This window comes from Tursiops truncatus, chromosome 7 (assembly GCF_011762595.2).
Source record: "Tursiops truncatus isolate mTurTru1 chromosome 7, mTurTru1.mat.Y, whole genome shotgun sequence".
NCBI lineage: Eukaryota > Metazoa > Chordata > Mammalia > Artiodactyla > Delphinidae > Tursiops > Tursiops truncatus.
Genome location: NC_047040.1, coordinates 40,908,026 through 40,915,504, shown reverse-complemented (window position 1 = coordinate 40,915,504; position 7,479 = coordinate 40,908,026).

The window sequence follows — 7,479 nt, the reverse complement described above, 5'->3', positions numbered from 1 at the left end:
GAGTGTTCTGCCTATGTTTTCCTCTAAGAGTAATATAGTGCCTGGCCTTACATTTAGGTCTTTAATCCATTTTGAGTTTATTTATTTGCATGGTGTTAGGGAGTGTTCTAATTTCATTCTTTTACATGAAGCTGTCCAGTTTTCCCAGTACCACTTATTGAAGAGGCTGTCTTTTCTCCATTGTATATTCTGACTAATATACCCATCACTAGAAAAAGCTCCAAGTTAGGGGACAAATGAAAGTCATTATTTAGTAAACAGTAGTGTCAAAATCACATTTGTTGCTTGGTTGGAATGCAAATAGCAATCTCTTTTAAGAGTGTTGATTAATTAATCAGGTAAAATTGTGATTGTCTCAGAAGAAATGGAAGCAATGTTTGAGTATATATGTTAAGATTATGCCATAATGGGGGTAGGGAGAGCAGAGATGGACCCTTTGAGAACATGGTTACAACAGTCCTTAGCGTTTATACACTTTTTTTTTTTAACATCTTTATTGCAGTATAATTGCTTTACAGTGTTGTATTAGTTTCTGCCGTATAACAAAGTGAATCAGCTATATGCATATGTTTATCCTCATATCCCCTCCCTCTTGCGTCTCCCTCCCACCCCTCTAGGTGGTCGCAAAGCACCGAGCTGATCTCCCTGTGCCATGCAGCTGCTTCCCACTAGCTATCTGTTTTACATTTGGTAGTGTGTATATGTCCATGCCACTCTCTTACTTCGTCCCAGCTTACCCTTCCCCCTCCCCATGTCCTCACTTTTGAAAATGTCAGCCAGATAAAGAAATCTGGGGGAAAATCTTTTAACATGTGGAGAAAAAAAGAAACATTAGGGTTAAGAGGAAGTGACTAACAAAGCAAGCTCAAATGCAGAATAGGAACAATATCCCTGCTCATTCTATATTTAACCCAGGCCTATTTATCTTCCTCTGATGTTCAATCATAGCGAATTCTCCTCTCCTCATTCATGTTGGTTTTCCTTCTTTTTTCTAATTTGCAAAAGAGCTGCAGGGAGATAGCACTTAAACAGGACGATTTCTGTTTCAGAGAATTAAAATTAATTAAGATAGTCAGAAACTGTTTAAATTTCTATAAGGATATTGAGCCAATGACATTTGCTTCAACAAATTTGTACAAAATTCAATTTTAAACTTCATGTAAACTCATAACTGTAAATATGGTTAATATAGTACCAGCAGGATAAGTCAGATCTGTTCACTAATTCACAAATCCCTACTTCTTATTTTTCTCTCACTCCTACACACGTTATTTTTTTCTCAACTTACATTTTAAGGTGATAAAAATGGAAAGATAATAACAATGTCATCTATTATGGCAAATGTCTGAAACCAATACTCTGGACCAGTGAGTGAAAGACTGCTAATAGGGCTGTGAAGGATTAAATAATACAGTTCTAAGTTGGCAAATCTTCAGGAAAATCAAAGAAATAAAAAGCTCTAGTAGGGAATTAAAAACCCCTCTTTTCCTACAATACGCATCATCTGGGCTTCCCTGGTGGCGCAGTGGTTGAGAGTCCGCCTGCCGATGCAGGGGACACAGGTTCCTGCCCCGGTCTGGGAAGATCCCACATGCCACGAAGTGGCTGGGTCCGTGAGCCATAGCTGCTGAGCCTGCGCGTCCGGAGCCTGTGCTCCGCAACGAGAGAGTCCACAACAGTGAGAGGCCCGCGTGCCGCAAAAAAAAAAAAAAAAATACACATCATCAGATTTTTCTCCAACAACGTTCAGTAATAGACAAAATGGTAAGTTTTGAAAAAGTTGTAGAAGGAGAATTAGCACAACTTAGAGCAGACAGTCAACTAAACCAATCTGTCCTTTATGAAAAATCTGCAGCAGCTCTTTTATCTAATTACTGAACAACTGACAGATATCATCACAAAACTTTTAGTTGTAATTACTGTAGCAAAGGGCACTCAGTAGTCAGAACTGGCTTACTTCAATGAGGGATTTAAGTGACAGTAAAAGAAAAAAGTGAGTTTAATATTAAAGTTTGATGTCTATGACAGAATATGAAAAATATGCTTGTTTTCATGGGTTGAAAGAACAACTGAAGGAAATGATTAAGAGACTTTTGCTATATATCTACATCTAGATATAGACATAGATATATCTATTGAGATCTAGATCTATACAAAGAGAGAGAATTTCTCAGTCATGTCTATATGTATGGAGAGAGATGTGTTAGCACACATATGTCATGGGGGATGGAGGAAAATGTCTACTGATAGGTAACACATTCTGAGTGTGGCAGTTTTTCAGCAAAATCTCTTCAAAGGCCCTCGTGCAAACTTGCTATTATCAAAGTGTTAAACACAAAATATGTTTTAATACTCATAATATCAAAATCAACATTTTATAATATTTCAAAGAGAAGGTGAAGGTGTTTTTTGATGCTCCTTAAGGGGATGGAGACTCACGTTTATGTGGCATGGAGATGTCTGTCACCATGCCTACTGCCACCCTCACAGTCCCTTTCCACAGGAATCTGCTCTTAGTCTATAGCCCCCACCTGAGAAAGTATCTCTAAGACATATGTCCTTGCCCTTTGCTACAAGTGATTAAATCAAGGTTGTGTAGCCTACCTTTGGGTAACCAAGCCATTCTGTGTAATGGTTAATGGTGATGCTTAGTGTAGAAGGACATTTTCAGTTAGCGACTTAGAGTCTTTCAGTCAATCATACATTGTTAGGACTTAGAAGATATTTGCAGAAAACCATGTCATTTTGTTAATAGTAGTAAAAAGAGCTGAAATAATTTACAGAAATTGGCCATGTATTACCATAGTTCATAAGATACCTAAACATACAAATAACTAAGAACTATAAATCGCCAGAAACCTGGGGGCAGGAACACATCTACTGAACAGAACAGTTGTTTTTATTCTAATCACTTTGTAAAGCTTTTAAAAAAATGATGTCTAATTCCCACCTTCAGAGTTTTGTGAGTTCATTGACATGGATTGTGACTTGGTCATCATGGTCTTAACAATATCCTAAAGTAATTCTAATGCCCAGGCAAGGCCGAAAGCACCTGGAATAGAGAATTGTGATTGTCTGGTTGCAGCAAGAGAAGTATAAGTACTGATAGAAAGTGATATTTGGAGTTGCATTGGATTTTTCCATCTCCAGTTTCTCTGAGGTCTACTTGGGATTTGGGAGATACTCACACTTCTTATTGGTACTTTTATGTCCTCTTTGGAAGCATTGGATCGTGTGAGAGAATCATAATAAATTTGTTTTTCATGTATATAAGACAGAGACTCATTTAAATATCTAATATATATTATGCTATGCATTCTACATGAATTTGCTTGTTTCATTAAAAAAATGAGGTACCAACAATTTGTATCCTTGTTTTAAAGAACAGGAAGCAGCCAAGGAGAGGTAAAATACTTTCCCCAAATTCACACGGATAATAAACAAATGGTGAAATCAGGATTCAAATCCATGTACTCTGGCTTAAAATTTTATATAATTCTGAACTGTATTGATTTTCAGAGCAAGTTATTTAAATTAATAGAAAGATTGCTTTAAAATCTAAAAACTGCTCACTTCAAAATAAGCATCTTTTATAGAATGGCAGAAGAAAATTTTAATTGATTCCATTTGATACACACACGTTGAGTGCTTAGTACTCAACAGCCATTGAAATAGGCACTGGGCGATACATGGAGCATGAGAACTCAATGTGTCCATATTCAAAGAAACTCAGGAACTTGGTCAGTTAAATTTAAACTAAGTTGAAAATATATGACTACTTTTGTTTGTCCTGGCTCTCTTGAACAAATACTTTTCATACATTATTATAGGAATGTTATGTATTGAAATGTTAAATAGTACAACACTTCAAAGCAGGTACTAGTAATCCTTTATGTAAAAATGAGAAAAGAGGATTTTATAGATAGAATAACTTACCCATTTGTGTGAAGATAATAAAGATTCCTAGATTTAAATGCATCTCTTACTCTCAAGCCTTTACTCTTTCCACGGTCTCCCATTAACTCATTGCTACTGAGACCAAAAGAAAAACGCAAATCAATCAATAAATCAATAAAATAAAATGGTGATGAATTATTAATGTTTATACTTAACATACATCAGATGCTGTATTAGGTTTATATTGCTGTTATAGCAAATGTCCAAAAACGTAGTGCTTAAAACAACTTAAATTCATTACCTTACAGTTCTAAAGCTCAGAAGTCCAAAATGGGTCTTATGGGGCTAAAGTCAAAGTGTTAGAAATGCTCCGTGCCTTCCAGAGGCTCTAGAAGGGAATATGTTCCTTGCCTTTTCCAGGTTCTAGGGACTTCATACACTGTGCTACTCATGGAAGCATTACTGTGGCCTGTTTCCCTTGTCACAGCTTCTTTGACACTGACATTTATATCCCCCTCTTAGAGGAAACTTTTAAATTATATTTGGCCCACTTTGATAAGCCAGGATAATCTTTTTCACATAATCATATATGCCAAGTACTTTTGTCAAGTAAGGTAACATATTCACAGGTTTTGGATATTAGGTTGTAGACATCTTTGTGGGCCTTTATTCTGTCTACCACATGGTGTGAACATTATTTCCTTTAGTGCTCACAACTTAATACAGTGGGTGTTGTATAGAGCTGAAGTTTAGAGTACAAGTGATTTTCCCAGTTCCCAGTAGAGCAGAATCAAATACAAAGATAATAATTAGAGGGGCTTTCCTGGTGGCGCAGTGGTCGGGGGTCTGCCTGCCAATGCAGGGAACACGGGTTCGTGTCCCGGTCCGGGAAGATCCCACATGCCGCGGAGCGGCTGGGCCTGTAAGACATGGCCGCTGAGCCTGCACGCCCGGAGCCTGTGCTCCACAACGGGAGAGGCCACAACAGTGAGAGGCCCGCGTACCGCAAAAAAAAAAAAAAAAGATAATAATTAGATTTCTGTATAACTCCCTTTTGCTGCCTCTGCCATTTTATGTTGCATCCACAAGACGTGCTAAAGTTTGCCGTGTTCTTATAAAAGACAGTTAGATAATGAATCATTACTATTATATTCACTGAGCTTCTACTACTAAAAGAAATCTAATATTATCCTACAAAATTTGTGATTTGAAATACATAATGAAACTCTATTATTCTCTCATTCAAAAATACTATAATCCCTGCAAAATTTAGAGGGGAATATTCTGGATAAGAAAATATTCCTTAGTCTTACTTTTCATCAGAAGCAGCACCTGAGACAAAGGGTTGCATGCAGTATTTCATTTTAGGGAGTGATCCTAAGGAACAATAGTGAGAAACTTGGAAACATGAAACAAGAGAGGTTGAAAAGGCAATGTAAATATATGCTGTTGGACTGCTCACTTATGTGGGCAACTATACCTAAATCCTGTTGGCTACCCTTGGGCAAACTTGCAGAATGCACTGCAGACTTGTGCCCTTGAAACAACAAAGAGTGGATATATCTACACATGCTCTTTCTTCCCACTGATGGAAGGCTGTTTTAGGTTTTGTTAAACTTTGCAGTTTCAGGTTTGTGCCTTAATCAAAATGACTGAGCTGTTTCCTCTAGAAGTCCCGTGTTCCCAGAGATGCCCTGGGGGAGAAAGCAAGAGAAGCATAGTTCAGCCCAGGTTAAGTGCTTACAGCTTACACCTAAGGTAGCTCTTCACCATAGCGACCAGTAAAAATTGAAGTTAAGTGAAGGCAAAGAGCATGTGTGACAAAGGACTAGATATGTCCACTACAGAATGTAAATTTTCTTTTAGGATACAATAATCTTTTTTCCTTCTCCCCACAGTTTAAAGAAAATGACCAAAGTTTACATATAATGTAATAAATCTGACCAAAGTTTACAAATAATGTGATAAATCTGATTAATTCTTTTGAAAGTTTTATTTCTGCATGAATATATGCACAAAAAATATATGAATTGAATTCTACTCTTTCATTTGAGTTTCAAAAGTTCACTAGACATGCTCTGTTTTTGTTTGTTGATTGATTGTATTTTTACCAGATGTATCAACCAGTGGAAATTTGAGGTTTTCTTTAGATACAAGAATGCGAAGATAGTGCTAAATTGTGTGTCTGCAAATATTAAGAGAATCTCTTTTTTCATCAACTGTCATTCATGTTTATCTCTTTATGGGTAGAATGGATTTAGACCTATTTACAGTTTTCATGAAATAGAATTCATGTAGCTAAAATTGTAAATGTGCCAGAGTTTCTTTGGTGTCATATCCTTCCAAGGGAGAACGACAAAATAAAATACAGTCCCTTAGACTGAGACATTCCTCAATTTCCCAGTTTCCAACCTGTACTGCGGTTTTTGGTTACTTCTCGCTTAGTGTTTCTTCAGGTATCAAAGCCTAAAATTTGTCCTTCTGACTACTCAGTATTTACTTAGCAAACTCTGCTTCTCTCTTCCTTGCAGATCCTAATCGAGCTAAAAACTCAGCAATGTATTCACACTGCAAGATGCACAGTCCTTTACATAAACCTTGTCAATGTTGACTGAGGTAGTTCACAGATACTATTTGTGACCCATTGTGGTGTATTTGTTTTCTGAAAGAGTCTCCTGTCCCTACTCCTTCTTACCTGCTAATGGTTTTCATTCTGATCATAATATTTGACCTATTCCTTCCCATTCAGACCAATGTTGATTTCTTTATTTTATGTGTATAGCAAACACAAAAGTAAGATTTATAACTTCCTGCTTGCGAGTAAAGATAAGCTCCAGCTGCAAGCTCAGCGCACTATCAATATCCTCCAGGACTTTCTGTTTCTTTTCTTGTTTATTTGTTAACTCAATAGTCATCATAGAACCAGCTTTGTGCCTCAACAGTGCAGCAAAGACAGAAAATCAGAGGCTGCTTTTCTGTTGATGTGATAGAATATGCATCAACAGTCTCACTCACTGGTGACTGTATCTGATTTCTTTGTTTTTCTCAATTGTATAGATTTTGGCTCAAACGGCACTTTCAGTTTCTGTCTGTATGACCATGGGCATGTTGCTGGAAGACTTTTTTCCTTAGATGTATAAAATTACTACCTATGTATAGAATTCTGATGAGAAGTAAATGAGTTAAGGCATGGAATATTTTTTAAAGAGTTGTGCAAATATTAAGTGCAATATAAGTGTCAGTAATTATTATATGGAACTTGAAGGCTACCTTTTAAATGTGCCCGCTTCCCAAATACCCACTTTTTCAATGATCACTCTGAGCACATAATGAAAATCCAATCCGCTTTCAAAATCTAGAAAGAAAGAAGGAGTAGTACCTGTGAATCATAGCATTGGGGAAAGGAGTAAAACTTATACACAGCATCCAAAAATAGAGGCATCGGGGGAATGATTATCCCTGTCATTTTCCTCTGAGTTACCTCCCCAAAGTCTTTTTTTTTTTTTTTTTTTTTTTTTTTTTTTTGGTACGCGGGCCTCTCACTGTTGTGGCCTCTTCCGTTTGCGGAGCACAGGCTCCGGA